The sequence below is a fragment of the Tenrec ecaudatus genome, unplaced genomic scaffold, assembly GCF_050624435.1.
Source record: "Tenrec ecaudatus isolate mTenEca1 unplaced genomic scaffold, mTenEca1.hap1 Scaffold_54, whole genome shotgun sequence".
NCBI lineage: Eukaryota > Metazoa > Chordata > Mammalia > Afrosoricida > Tenrecidae > Tenrec > Tenrec ecaudatus.
Genome location: NW_027459454.1, coordinates 644,226 through 661,016, shown reverse-complemented (window position 1 = coordinate 661,016; position 16,791 = coordinate 644,226).

Genomic DNA, 16,791 nt, shown 5'->3' with positions numbered 1-16,791 from the left:
CACTTGGATAATGTATGTTCCTAGCGTGCACTTGGACTATCTAGGTTAACTAAGGGGCACTAGGACTATCTAGGTTACCTAGCGGGCACTTGAAATATGTAGGTTACCTAGCAGGCACGTGGACTATCTAGGTTACCTAGCGGGCACTTGAACTATCTAAGATACCTAGCGGGTATTTGGACAATGTCGGTTAACTAGCGGGCTGTTGGACAATCTAGGTTACCTAGCGGACACTTGGACCATCAAGGTTAACTAACGGGCACTTGGACTATGTAGGTTCCCTAGTGGGCACTTGGACTATGGAGGTTAACTAGCGGGCCCTTGAACTATGTAAGTTAATTAGCGGGCACTTGGACGATCTAGGTTAACTAGCGGGCACTTGGACTATCTAGGTTAACTAACAGTCACTCGGACTATGTAGGTAACCTAGAGGGAACTTGGACTTTCTAGGTTACCTAGAGGGCACTTGGACCATCTAGGTTACCTAACGGGCACTTGGACTATGTAGGTTCCCTAGCGGGCACTTGGACTATCTTAGTTCCCTAAAGGGCACTTGGACTATGTAGATTACCTAGCGGACACTTGGACTGTCTATGTTAGCTAATGGGCACCTGGACTATCTAGGTTACGTTCGGACACTTGGACTATGTAGGTTAATTAGCGGAACTTGGACGATCTAGGTTAACTAGCGGGCACTTGGATTATCTAGGTTAACTAGCGGGGCCTTGGACTATGTAGGTTAACTAGCGGGCCCTTGGACTATGTAGGTTAACTAGCAGGCACTTGGACGATCTAGCTTAACTAGCGGGCACTTCGACTATCTAGGTTAACTAGCGGTCACTCGGACTAGGTAGGTAACCTAGCGAGAACTTGGACTAATAGGTTACTTAGCGGGCACTTGGACTATCTAGGTTAACGAACGGGCACTTGGACTATCTAGGTTACCTACCGGGCACTTGTACTATGTAGATTAAATAGCGGACACTTGGACGATCTAGATTAATTAACGAGCACTTGGACTATCTCGGTTAACTAGCGGGCACTTGGACTATGTAGGTTCCCTAGCGGGCATTTGGACTATATAGGTTACCTAGCGGGCACTTGAAATATTTAGGTTACCTAGCGGGTACTTGGACAATGTAGGTTAACTAGCGGGCTGTTGGACTATCTAGGTTACCTAGCGGACACTTGGACAATCTAGGTTAACTAACGGTCACTTGGACTATGTAGGTTCCCTAGTGGGCACTTGGATTATGTAGGTTCCCTAGAGGGCATATGGACTATGTAGGTTCCCTAGCGGGCACTTGGACTATCTTAGTTCCCTAAAGGGCACTTGGACTATCTAGGTTAACTAGCGGTCACTCGGACTATGTAGGTAACCTAGGGGGAACTTGGACTATCTAGGTTACCTAGCGGGCACTTGGACTATCTAGGTTACCTAGCGGGCACTTGGATAATGTATGTTCCTAGCGTGCACTTGGACTATCTAGGTTAACTAAGGGGCACTAGGACTATCTAGGTTACCTAGCGGGCACTTGAAATATGTAGGTTACCTAGCAGGCACGTGGACTATCTAGGTTACCTAGCGGGCACTTGAACTATCTAAGATACCTAGCGGGTATTTGGACAATGTCGGTTAACTAGCGGGCTGTTGGACAATCTAGGTTACCTAGCGGACACTTGGACCATCAAGGTTAACTAACGGGCACTTGGACTATGTAGGTTCCCTAGTGGGCACTTGGACTATGGAGGTTAACTAGCGGGCCCTTGAACTATGTAAGTTAATTAGCGGGCACTTGGACGATCTAGGTTAACTAGCGGGCACTTGGACTATCTAGGTTAACTAGCAGTCACTCGGACTATGTAGGTAACCTAGCGGGAACATGGACTATCTAGGTTACCTAGAGGGCACTTGGACCATCTAGGTTACCTAACGGGCACTTGGACTATGTAGGTTCCCTAGCGGGCACTTGGACTATCTTAGTTCCCTAAAGGGCACTTGGACTATGTAGATTACCTAGCGGACACTTGGACTATCTATGTTAGCTAATGGGCACTTGGACTATCTAGGTAACGTTCGGAAACTTGGACTATGTAGGTTAATTAGTGGAACTTGGACGATCTAGGTTAACTAGCGGACACTTGGATTATCTAGGTTAACTAGCGGGGCCTTGGACTATGTAGGTTAACTAGCGGGCCCTTGGACTATGTAGGTTAACTAGCAGGCACTTGGACGATCTAGGTTAACTAGCGGGCACTTGGACTATCTAGGTTAACTAGCGGTCACTCGGACTATGTAGGTAACCTAGCGGGAACTTGGACTAATAGGTTACTTAGGGGGCACTTGGACTATCTAGGTTAACGAACGGGCACTTGGATTATCTAGGTTACCTACCGGGCACTTGTACTATGTAGATTAAATAGCGGACACTTGGACGATCTAGGTTAATTAGCGAGCACTTGGACTATCTCGGTTAACTAGCGGGCACTTGGATTATGTAGGTTCCCTAGCGGGCATTTGGACTATATAGGTTACCTAGCGGGCACTTGAAATATTTAGGTTACCTAGCGGGTACTTGGACAATGTAGGTTAACTAGCGGGCTGTTGGACTATCTAGGTTACCTAGCGGACACTTGGACAACCTAGGTTAACTAACGGGCACTTGGACTATGTAGGTTCCCTAGTGGGCACTTGGATTATGTAGGTTCCCTAGAGGGCATATGGACTATGTAGGTTTCCTAGCGGGCACTTGGACTATCTTAGTTCCCTAAAGGGCACTTGGACTATCTAGGTTAACTAGCGGTCACTCAGACTATGTAGGTAACCTAGGGGGAACTTGGACTATCTAGGTTACCTAGCGGGCACTTGGACTATCTAGGTTACCTAGCGGGCACTTGGACAATGTACGTTCCCTAGCGGGCACTTGGACTATCTAGGTTAACTAACGAGCACTTGGACTATCTAGGTTAACTAGCGGGCACTTGGACTATGTGTGTTAACTAGCGGGCACTCGTACTATGTATGTTCCTTAGCGGGCACTTGGACTATGTGTGTTAACTAGCGGGCACTCGGACAATGTGTGTTCCTTAGCGGGCACTTGTACTTTCTAGGTTATCTAGCGGGCTTTTGGACTATGTACGTTCCCTAGCGGGCACTTGGGCTATCTACGTTACCTAGCGGGCATTTGGACTATGTAGGTCAACTAGGGGGCACTTCGACTATCTAGGTTAACTAACGGGTACTTGGAATATCTCGGTTACCTAGCGGGCACATGGACTATATAGATTACCTAGCGGGCACTTGGACTGTCTTGGATACCTAGCGGGCACTTGAACTATCTAGGTTAACGAATGTGCACTTGGAATATGTAGGTTACCTAGCGGGCACTTGGACTATCTATTTTAACTAACTGGCACTTGGACTATCTAGGTTATCTAGCGGGCCCTTGTATTATGTAGGTTAATAGCTGGCCCTTGGACTATGTAAGTTAATTAGCGGGCACTTGGACGATCTAGGTTAACGAGCGGGCACTTGGACTATCTAGGTTACCTACCGGGCACTTGTACTATGTAGATTAAATAGCGGACCTTGGACGATCTAGGTTAATTAGTGAGCACTTGGACTATTTCGGTTAACTAGCGGGCACTTGAACTACCTACATTACCTAGCGGGTACTTGGACAATGTAGGTTAACTAGCGGGCTGTTGGACTATCTAGGTTACCTAGCGGACACTTGGACAATCTACGTTAACTAACGGGCACTTGGACTATGTAGGTTCCCTAGTGGGCACTTGGAATATGTAGGTTCCCTAGAGGGCATATGGACTATGTAGGTTCCCTAGCGGGCATTTGGACTATCTTAGTTCCCTAAAGGGCACTTGGACTATGTAGATTACCTAGCGGACACTTGGACTATCTATGTTAGCTAATGGGCACCTGGACTATCTAGGTTACCTAGCGGGCACTTGGACTGTGTAGGTTACCTAGCGGGCACTTGGGCTATCTACGTTACCTAGCGGGCACTTGGACTATGTAGGTTAACTAGGGGGCACTTCGACTATCTAGGTTAACTAACGGGTACTTGGAATATGTCGGTTACCTAGCGGGCACATGGACTATATAGGTTACCTAGTGGGCACTTGGACTGTCTTGGATACGTAGCGGGCACTTGGACTATCTAGGTTAACTAACGAGCACTTGGACTATCTAGGTTAACTAGTGGGCACTTGGACTATGTGTGTTAACTAGCGGGCACATGGACTATATAGGTTACCTAGCGGGCACTGGGACGGTCTTGGATACGTAGCGGGCACTTGGACTCTCTAGGTTAACGAATGTGCACTTGGAATATGTAGGTTACCTAGCGGGCACTTGGATTATCTAGGTTACCGAATGGGCACATGTACTATGTAGGTTCCTAGCGGGCACTTGGAATATGGAGGTTAACTAGCGGGCCCTTGAACTATGTAAGTTAATTAGCGGGCACTTGGACGATCTAGGTTGACTAGCGGGCATTTGGACTAGTTTAGTTCCCTAAAGGGCACTTGGACTATCTAGGTTAACGAGCGGTCACTCGGACTATGTAGGTAACCTAGGGGGAACTTGGACTATCTAGGTTACCTAGCGGGCACTTGGAAAATGTACGTTACCTAGCGGGCACTTGGACTATCTAGGTTAACTAATGAGCACTTGGACTATCTAGGTTAACTAGCGGGCACTTGGACTATGTGTGTTACCTAGGGGGCACTTGAACTATCTAGGTTAACTAACGGGCACTTGGACTATCTAGGTTATGTAGCGGGCCCTTGTACTATGTAGGTTAATAGCGGGCCCTTGGACTATGTAAGTTAATTAGCGGGCACTTGGACGATCTAGGTTAACGAGAGGGCACTTGGACTATCTTGGTTACCTACCGGGCACTTGTACTATGTAGATTAAATAGCGGACCCTTGGACGATCTAGGTTAATTCGCGAGCACTTGGACTATCTCGGTTAACTAGCGGGCACTTGAACTACCTACGTTACCTAGCGGGTACTTGGACAATGTAGGTTAACTAGCGGGCTGTTGGACTATCTATGTTACCTAGCGGACACTTGGACAATCTAGGTTAACAAACGGGCACTTGGACTATGTAGGTTCCCTAGTGGACACTTGGATTATGTAGGCTCCCTAGAGGGCATATGGACTATGTAGGTTCCCTAGCGGGCACTTGGACTATCTTAGTTCCCTAAAGGGCACTTGGACTATCTAGGTTAACTAGCGGTCACTCGGACTATGTAGGTAACCTAGGGTGAACTTGGACTATCTATGTTACCTAGAGGGCACTTAGACCATCTAGGTTAACTAACGGGCACTTGGACTATGTAGGTTCCCTAGTGGGCACTTGCACGATCTAGGTTAACTAGCGGGTCCTTGCACTATGTAGGTTAACTAGCGGGCCCATGGATTATGTAGGTTTACTAGGGGGCACTAGGACTATCTAGGTTAACTAGTGGGCACTTGGAATATGTAGTTTCCCTAGCGGGCATTTGGACAATTTAGGTTACCTAGCGGGCACTTGGACTATGTAGGTTACCTAGCGGGCACTTGGACTATCTAGGTTACCTAGCGGGCACTTGGACAATGTACGTTCCCTAGCGGGCACTTGGACTATCTAGGTTAACTAACGAGCACTTGGACTATCTAGGTTAACTAGCGAGCACTTGGACTATGTGTGTTAACTAGCGGGCACTCGGACTATGTATGTTCCTTAGTGGGCACTTGGACTATGTGTGTTAACTAGCGGGCACTCAGACTATGTATGTCCCTTAGCGGGCACTTGGACTTTCTAGGTTACCTAGCGGGCTTTTGGACTATGTACGTTCCCTAGCGGGCACTTGGGCTATCTACGTTACCTAGCGGGCATTTGGACTATGTAGGTCAACTAGGGGGCACTTCGACTATCTAGGTTAACTAACGGGTACTTGGAATATCTCGGTTACCTAGCGGGCACATGGACTATATAGATTACCTAGCGGGCACTTGGACTGTCTTGGATACCTAGCGGGCACTTGAACTATCTAGGTTAACGAATGTGCACTTGGAATATGTAGGTTACCTAGCGGGCACTTGGACTATCTATTTTAACTAACTGGCACTTGGACTATCTAGGTTATCTAGCGGGCCCTTGTATTATGTAGGTTAATAGCTGGCCCTTGGACTATGTAAGTTAATTAGCGGGCACTTGGACGATCTAGGTTAACGAGCGGGCACTTGGACTATCTAGGTTACCTACCGGGCACTTGTACTATGTAGATTAAATAGCGGACCTTGGACGATCTAGGTTAATTAGTGAGCACTTGGACTATTTCGGTTAACTAGCGGGCACTTGAACTACCTACATTACCTAGCGGGTACTTGGACAATGTAGGTTAACTAGCGGGCTGTTGGACTATCTAGGTTACCTAGCGGACACTTGGACAATCTACGTTAACTAACGGGCACTTGGACTATGTAGGTTCCCTAGTGGGCACTTGGAATATGTAGGTTCCCTAGAGGGCATATGGACTATGTAGGTTCCCTAGCGGGCATTTGGACTATCTTAGTTCCCTAAAGGGCACTTGGACTATGTAGATTACCTAGCGGACACTTGGACTATCTATGTTAGCTAATGGGCACCTGGACTATCTAGGTTACCTAGCGGGCACTTGGACTGTGTAGGTTACCTAGCGGGCACTTGGGCTATCTACGTTACCTAGCGGGCACTTGGACTATGTAGGTTAACTAGGGGGCACTTCGACTATCTAGGTTAACTAACGGGTACTTGGAATATGTCGGTTACCTAGCGGGCACATGGACTATATAGGTTACCTAGTGGGCACTTGGACTGTCTTGGATACGTAGCGGGCACTTGGACTATCTAGGTTAACTAACGAGCACTTGGACTATCTAGGTTAACTAGTGGGCACTTGGACTATGTGTGTTAACTAGCGGGCACATGGACTATATAGGTTACCTAGCGGGCACTGGGACGGTCTTGGATACGTAGCGGGCACTTGGACTCTCTAGGTTAACGAATGTGCACTTGGAATATGTAGGTTACCTAGCGGGCACTTGGATTATCTAGGTTACCGAATGGGCACATGTACTATGTAGGTTCCTAGCGGGCACTTGGAATATGGAGGTTAACTAGCGGGCCCTTGAACTATGTAAGTTAATTAGCGGGCACTTGGACGATCTAGGTTGACTAGCGGGCATTTGGACTAGTTTAGTTCCCTAAAGGGCACTTGGACTATCTAGGTTAACGAGCGGTCACTCGGACTATGTAGGTAACCTAGGGGGAACTTGGACTATCTAGGTTACCTAGCGGGCACTTGGAAAATGTACGTTACCTAGCGGGCACTTGGACTATCTAGGTTAACTAATGAGCACTTGGACTATCTAGGTTAACTAGCGGGCACTTGGACTATGTGTGTTACCTAGGGGGCACTTGAACTATCTAGGTTAACTAACGGGCACTTGGACTATCTAGGTTATGTAGCGGGCCCTTGTACTATGTAGGTTAATAGCGGGCCCTTGGACTATGTAAGTTAATTAGCGGGCACTTGGACGATCTAGGTTAACGAGAGGGCACTTGGACTATCTTGGTTACCTACCGGGCACTTGTACTATGTAGATTAAATAGCGGACCCTTGGACGATCTAGGTTAATTCGCGAGCACTTGGACTATCTCGGTTAACTAGCGGGCACTTGAACTACCTACGTTACCTAGCGGGTACTTGGACAATGTAGGTTAACTAGCGGGCTGTTGGACTATCTATGTTACCTAGCGGACACTTGGACAATCTAGGTTAACAAACGGGCACTTGGACTATGTAGGTTCCCTAGTGGACACTTGGATTATGTAGGCTCCCTAGAGGGCATATGGACTATGTAGGTTCCCTAGCGGGCACTTGGACTATCTTAGTTCCCTAAAGGGCACTTGGACTATCTAGGTTAACTAGCGGTCACTCGGACTATGTAGGTAACCTAGGGTGAACTTGGACTATCTATGTTACCTAGAGGGCACTTAGACCATCTAGGTTAACTAACGGGCACTTGGACTATGTAGGTTCCCTAGTGGGCACTTGCACGATCTAGGTTAACTAGCGGGTCCTTGCACTATGTAGGTTAACTAGCGGGCCCATGGATTATGTAGGTTTACTAGGGGGCACTAGGACTATCTAGGTTAACTAGTGGGCACTTGGAATATGTAGTTTCCCTAGCGGGCATTTGGACAATTTAGGTTACCTAGCGGGCACTTGGACTATGTAGGTTACCTAGCGGGCACTTGGACTATCTAGGTTACCTAGCGGGCACTTGGACAATGTACGTTCCCTAGCGGGCACTTGGACTATCTAGGTTAACTAACGAGCACTTGGACTATCTAGGTTAACTAGCGAGCACTTGGACTATGTGTGTTAACTAGCGGGCACTCGGACTATGTATGTTCCTTAGTGGGCACTTGGACTATGTGTGTTAACTAGCGGGCACTCAGACTATGTATGTCCCTTAGCGGGCACTTGGACTTTCTAGGTTACCTAGCGGGCTTTTGGACTATGTACGTTCCCTAGCGGGCACTTGGGCTATCTACATTACCTAGCGGGCACTAGGACTATGTAGGTTAACTAGGGGGCACTTCGACTATCTAGGTTAACTAACGGGTACTTGGAATATCTCGGTTACCTAGCGGGCACATGGACTATATAGGTTACCTAGCGGGCACTTGGACTGTCTTGGATACGTAGCGGGCACTTGGACTATCTAGGTTAACGAATGTGCACTTGGAATATGTAGGTTACCTAGCGGGCACTTGGACTATCTAGGTTACCTAACGGGCACTTGGACTATGTAGGTTCCTAGCGGGCGCTTGGACTATGGAGGTTAACTAGCGGGCCCTTGAACTATGTAAGTTAATTAGCGGGCACTTGGACGATCTAGGTTAACTAGCGGGCACTTGGACTATCTAGGTTAACTAGCAGTCACTCGGACTATGTAGGTAACCTAGCGGGAACTTGGACTATCTAGGTTACCTAGAGGGCACTTAGACCATCTAGGTTAACTAACGGGCACTTGGACTATGTAGGTTCGCTAGTGGGCACTTGGACTATGTAGGTTCCCGAGCGGGCACTTGGACTATCTTAGTTCCCTAAAGGGCACTTTGATTATGTAGGTTCCTTAGCAGGCACTTGGACTATGTAGGTTCCATAGCGGGCACTTGGACTATGTAGTTTCCCTATCAGGCACTTGGACTATGTAGGTTAACTAGCGGGCACTTGGACTATGTAGGTTACCTAGCGGGCACTTGGACTATCTAGGTTAACTAACGGGAACTTGGACTATCTAGGTTATCTAGCGGGCCCTTGTACTTTGTAGGTTAATAGCGGGCCCTTGGACTATGTAAGTTAATTAGCGGCACTTGGACGATCTAGCTTAACGAGCGGGCACTTGGACTATCTAGGTTACCTACCGGGCACTTGTACTATGTAGATTAAATAGCGGACACTTGGACCATCTAGGTTAATTAGCGAGCACTTGGACTATTTCGGTTAACTAGCGGGCACTTGAACTACCTACGTTACCTAGCGGGTACTTGGACAATGTAGGTTAACTAGCGGGCTGTTGGATTATCTAGGTTACCTAGCGGACACTTGGACAATCTACGTTAACTAACGGGCACTTGGACTATGTAGGTTCCCTAGTGGGCACTTGGATTATGTAAGTTTCCTAGAGGGCATATGGACTATGTAGGTTCCCTAGCGGGCACTTGGACTATCTTAGTTCCCAAAAGGGCACTTGGACTATGTAGATTACCTAGCGGACACTTGGACTATCTATGTTAGCTAATGGGCACTTGGACTATCTAGGTTAACTAAGGGGCACTTGTACTATCTAGGTTACCTAGCGGGCCCTTGGACTGTGTAGGTTCCCTAGCGGGACTTCGACTATCTATGAAAACTAGCGGGCACTTGGATTTTGTAGGTTACCTAGAGGGATTTTGGACTATGTAGGATCCCTAGTGGGCACTTGAACTATGTAGGTTACCTAGCGGGCACTTAGACTATATAGGTTAACTAAGGGGCACTAGGACTATCTAGGTTATCTAGCGGGCACTTGAAATATGTAGGTTACCTAGCAGGCACTTGGACTATCTAGGTTACCTAGCGGGCACTTGAACTATCTACGATACCTAGCGGATATTTGGACAATGTCGGTTAACTAGCGGGCTGTTGGACAATCTAGGTTACCTAGCGGACACTTGGACCATCTATGTTAACTAACGGGCACTTGGACTATGTAGGTTCCCTAGTGGGCACTTGGAATATGTAGGTAACCTAGCGGGAACTTGGACTATCTAGGTTACCTAGCGGGCACTTGGACCATCTAGGTTAACTAACGGGCACTTGGACTATGTAGGTTCCCTAGTGGGCACTTGGACCATGTAGGTTCCCGAGCGGGCACTTGGACTATCTTAGTTCCCTAAAGGGCAGTTTGATTATGTAGGTTCCCTAGCGGGCACTTGGATTATCTAGGTTACCTTGCTGGCACTTGGACTATCTAGGTTAACTAACGGGCACTTGGACTATCTAGGTTATCTAGCGGGCCCTTGTTCTATGTAGGTTAATAGCGGGCCCTTGGACTATGTAAGTTAATTAGCGGGCACTTAGACTATGTAGGTAACCTAGCGGGCACTTGGACAATAGGTTACCTAGCAGGCACTTGTTCTATCTAGGTTACCTAGCTGGCACTTAGATTATGTACGTTTCCTAGCAGGCACTTGGACTATCTAGGTTACCTAGCTGGCACTTAGACTATGTACGTTTCCTAGCAGGCACTTGGACTATCTAGGTTAACTAGCGGGCACTTTGACTATGTAGGTTTCCTAACAGGCACTTGGACTATCTAGGTTACCTAGCAGGCACTTGGACTATGTACGTTCCCTAGCGGGCACTTGGAATATCTAGGTTAACTAACGGGCTCTTGGACTATCTAGGTTATATTGCGGGCACTTGGACTATGTATGTTCCCTAGAGGGCACTTGGACTATGTACGTTGCCTAGCAGGCACTTCGACTATCTAGGTTACCTAGCAGGCATTTGGACTATGTACGTTCCCTAGCGGGCACTTGGAATATCTAGGTTAACTAACAGGCACTGGAACAATCTAGGTTATCTAGCGGGCACTAGGACTATGGACGTTCCGTAGGGAGCACTTGGACTATCTAGATTACCTAGCGGGCCCTTGGACTATGTATATTCCGTAGCGGCACTTGGACTATCAATGTTAACTAGCGGGCACTTGGACTATCTAGGTTAGCTAACGGGCACTTGGACTATCTAGGTAACCTAACGGGCACTTGGACTATATAGGTAACTTAGCGGGCACTTGGACTGTCTGGGTTACCTAGCGGGCACATGGACTGTCTAGGTTACCTAGCAGGCACTTGGACTATCTAGGTTACCTAGCGTGCCCTTGGAATATGTACGTTCCCTAGGGGCACTTGGACTATCTATGAAAACTAGCGGGCACTTGGATTTTGTAGGTTACCTAGCGGGCTTTAGGACTATGTAGGATCCCTAGTGGGCACTTGAACTATGTAGGTTACCTAGCGGGCACTTAGACTATCTAGGTTAACTAAGGGGCACTAGGACTATCTAGGGTACCTAGCGGGCACTTGAAATATGTAGGTTACCTAGCAGGCACTTGGACTATCTAGGTTACCTAGCGGGCACTTGAACTATCTACGATACCTAGCGGGTATTTGGACAATGTCGGTTAACTAGCGGGCTGTTGGACAATCTAGGTTACCTAGCGGACACTTGGACCATCTAGGTTAACTAACGGGCACATGGACTATGTAGGTTGCCTAGTGGGCACTTGAACTATGTAGGTTCCCGAGCGGGCACTTGGATTATCTTAGTTCCCTAAAGGGCACTTTGGTTATGTAGGTTCCCTAGCGGGCACTTGGACTATGTAGGTTCCATAACGGGCACTTGGACTATGTAGGTTAACTAGCGGGCACTTGGATTATCTAGGTTACCTTGCTGGCACTTGGACTATCTAGGTTAACTAACGGGCACTTGGACTATCTAGGTTATCTAGCCGGCCCTTGTACTATGTAGGTTAATAGCGGGCCCTTGGACTATGTAAGTTAATTAGCGGGCACTTGGATGATCTAGGTTAACGAGCGGGCACATGGACTATCTAGGTTACGTACCGGCACTTGTATTATGTAGATTAAATAGCGGACACTTGGACGATCTAGGTTAATTAGCGAGCACTTGGACTATCTCGGTGAACTAGCGGGCACTTGAACTACCTATGTTACCCAGCGGGTACTTGGACAATGTAGGTTAACTAGCGGGCTGTTTGACTCTCTAGGTTACCTAGCGGACACTTGGACAATCTTCGTTATCTAACGGGCACTTGGACTATGTAGGTTCCCTAGTGGGCACTTGGATTATGTAGGTTCCCTAGAGGGCATATGGACTATGTAGGTTCCCTAGCGGGCACTTGGACTATCTTAGTTCCCTAAAGGGCACTTGGACTATGTAGATTACCTAGCGGACACTTGGACTAACTATGTTAGCTAATGGGCACTTGGACTATCTAGGTTACCTAGCGGGCACTTGGACTATGTAGGTTTCCTAGCGGGCACTTGGACTATCTTAGTTTCCTAAAGGGCACTTGGACTATCTAGGTTAACTAGAGGTCACTCGGACTATGTAGGTAACCTAGCGGGCACTTGAAATATGTAGGTTACCTAGCAGGCACTTGGACTATCTAGGTTACCTAGCGGGCACTTGAACTATCTACGATACCTAGCGGGTATTTGGAAAATGTCGGTTAACTAGCGGGCTGTTGGACTATCTAGGTTACCTAGCGGGCACATGGACAATATACGTTCCCTAGCGGGCACTTGGACTATCTAGGTTAACTAACGAGCACTTGGACTATGTGTGTTAACTAGCGGGCAGTTGGACTTTCTAGGTTACCTAGCGGGCTTTTGGACTATGTACGTTCCCTAGCAGGCACTTGGGCTATCTACGTTACCTAGCGGGCACTTGGACTATGTAGGTTAACTAGGGGGCACTTCGACTATCTAGGTTAACTAACGGGTACTTGTAATATCTCGGTTACCTAGCGGGCCCATGGACTATATAGGTTACCTAGCGGGCACGGGGACTGTCTTGGATACGTAGCGGGCACTTGGACTATCTAGGTTAACGAATGTGCACTTGGAATATGTAGGTTACCTAGCGGGCACTTGGATTATCTAGGTTACCTAACGGGCACTTGGACTATGTAGGTTCCTAGCGGGCACTTGGACTATGGAGGTTAACTAGCGGGCCCTTGAACTATGTAAGTTAATTAGCGGTCACTCGGACTATGTAGGTAACCTAGGGGGAACTTGGACTATCTAGGTTACCTAGCGGGCACTTGGACTATCTAGGTTACCTAGCGGGCACTTGGACAATGTACGTTCCCTAGCGGGCACTTGGACTATCTAGGTTAACTAAGGAGCACTTGGACTATCTAGGTTAACTAGCGGGCACTTGGAATATGTGTGTTAACTGGCGGGCACTCGGACTATGTATGTTCCTTAGCGGGCACTTGGACTTTCTAGGTTACCTAGCGGACTTTGGACTATGTACATTCCCTAGCGGGCACTTGGGCTATCTACGTTACCTAGCGGGCACTTGGACTATGTACGTTAACTAGGGGGCACTTCGACTATCTAGGTTAACTAAAGGGTACTTTGAATATCTCCGCTACCTAGCGGGCACATGGACTATATAGGTTACCTAGCGGGCACTTGGACTGTCTTGTATATGTAGCGGGAACTTGGACTATCAAGGTTAACGAATGTGCACTTGGAATATGTAGGTTACCTAGCGGGCACTTGGACTATGTACGTTAACTAGGGGGCACTTCGACTATCTAGGTTAACTAAAGGGTACTTGGAATATCTCCGCTACCTAGCGGGCACATGGACTATATAGGTTACCTAGCGGGCACTTGGACTGTCTTGTATTTGTAGCGGGAACATGGACTATCAAGGTTAACGAATGTGCACTTGGAATATGTAGGTTACCTAGCGGGCACTTGGACTATCTAGGTTACCTAACGGGCACTTGGACGATCTAGGTTAACTAGCGGGCACTTGGACTATCTAGGTTAACTAGCAGTCACTCGGACTATGTAGGTAACTAGCAGGAACTTGGACTATCTAGGTTACCTAGCGGGCACTTGGACCATCTAGGTTAACTAACGGGCACCTGGACAATGTAGGTTCCCTAGTGGGCACTTGGACTACGTAGGTTCCCGAGCGGGCACTTGGACTATCTTAGTTCCCTAAGGGGCACTTTGATTATGTAGTTTCCCTATCAGGCACTTGGACTATGTAGGTTAACTAGCGGGCACTTGGACTATGTAGGTTACCTAGCGAACACTTGGACTATCTAGGTTATCTAGCGGGCCCTTGTACTATGTAGGTTAATAGCGGGCCCTTGGACTATGTAAGTTAATTAGCGGGCACTTGGACGATCTAGGTTAATGAGCGGGCACTTGTACTATCTAGGTTACCTACCGGGCACTGGTACTATGTAGATTAAATAGCGGACACTTGGACGATCTAGGTTAATTAGCAAGCACTTGGACTATTTCGGTTAACTAGTGGGCACTTGAACGACCTACGTTACCTAGCGGGTATTTGGACAATGTCGGTTAACTAGCGGGCTGTTGGACAATCTAGGTTACCTAGCGGACACTTGGACCATCAAGGTTAACTAACGGGCACTTGGACTATGTAGGTTCCCTAGTGGGCACTTGGACTATGGAGGTTAACTAGCGGGCCCTTGAACTATGTAAGTTAATTAGCGGGCACTTGGACGATCTAGGTTAACTAGCGGGCACTTGGACTATCTAGGTTAACTAGCAGTCACTCGGACTATGTAGGTAACCTAGAGGGAACTTGGACTTTCTAGGTTACCTAGAGGGCACTTGGACCATCTAGGTTACCTAAAGGGCACTTGGACTATGTAGGTTCCCTAGCGGGCACTTGGACTATCTTAGTTCCCTAAAGGGCACTTGGACTATGTAGATTACCTAGCGGACACTTGGACTGTCTATGTTAGCTAATGGGCACCTGGACTATCTAGGTTACGTTCGGACACTTGGACTATGTAGGTTAATTAGCGGAACTTGGACGATCTAGGTTAACTAGCGGGCACTTGGATTATCTAGGTTAACTAGCGGGGCCTTGGACTATGTAGGTTAACTAGCGGGCCCTTGGACTATGTAGGTTAACTAGCAGGCACTTGGACGATCTAGCTTAACTAGTGGGCACTTCGACTATCTAGGTTAACTAGCGGTCACTCGGACTAGGTAGGTAACCTAGCGAGAACTTGGACTAATAGGTTACTTAGCGGGCACTTGGACTATCTAGGTTAACGAACGGGCACTTGGACTATCTAGGTTACCTACCGGGCACTTGTACTATGTAGATTAAATAGCGGACACTTGGACGATCTAGATTAATTAGCGAGCACTTGGACTATCTCGGTTAACTAGCGGGCACTTGGACTATGTAGGTTCCCTAGCGGGCATTTGGACTATATAGGTTACCTAGCGGGCACTTGAAATATTTAGGTTACCTAGCGGGTACTTGGACAATGTAGGTTAACTAGCGGGCTGTTGGACTATCTAGGTTACCTAGCGGACACTTGGACAATCTAGGTTAACTAACGGTCACTTGGACTATGTAGGTTCCCTAGTGGGCACTTGGATTATGTAGGTTCCCTAGAGGGCATATGGACTATGTAGGTTCCCTAGCGGGCACTTGGACTATCTTAGTTCCCTAAAGGGCACTTGGACTATCTAGGTTAACTAGCGGTCACTCGGACTATGTAGGTAACCTAGGGGGAACTTGGACTATCTAGGTTACCTAGCGGGCACTTGGACTATCTAGGTTACCTAGCGGGCACTTGGATAATGTATGTTCCTAGCGTGCACTTGGACTATCTAGGTTAACTAAGGGGCACTAGGACTATCTAGGTTACCTAGCGGGCACTTGAAATATGTAGGTTACCTAGCAGGCACGTGGACTATCTAGGTTACCTAGCGGGCACTTGAACTATCTAAGATACCTAGCGGGTATTTGGACAATGTCGGTTAACTAGCGGGCTGTTGGACAATCTAGGTTACCTAGCGGACACTTGGACCATCAAGGTTAACTAACGGGCACTTGGACTATGTAGGTTCCCTAGTGGGCACTTGGACTATGGAGGTTAACTAGCGGGCCCTTGAACTATGTAAGTTAATTAGCGGGCACTTGGACTATCTAGGTTAACTAACAGTCACTCGGACTATGTAGGTAACCTAGAGGGAACTTGGACTTTCTAGGTTACCTAGAGGGCACTTGGACCATCTAGGTTACCTAACGGGCACTTGGACTATGTAGGTTCCCTAGCGGGCACTTGGACTATCTTAGTTCCCTAAAGGGCACTTGGACTATGTAGATTACCTAGCGGACACTTGGACTGTCTATGTTAGCTAATGGGCACCTGGACTATCTAGGTTACGTTCGGACACTTGGACTATGTAGGTTAATTAGCGGAACTTGGACGATCTAGGTTAACTAGCGGGCACTTGGATTATCTAGGTTAACTAGCGGGGCCTTGGACTATGTAGGTTAACTAGCGGGCCCTTGGACTATGTAGGTTAACTAGCAGGCACTTGGACGATCTAGCTTAACTAGCGGGCACTTCGA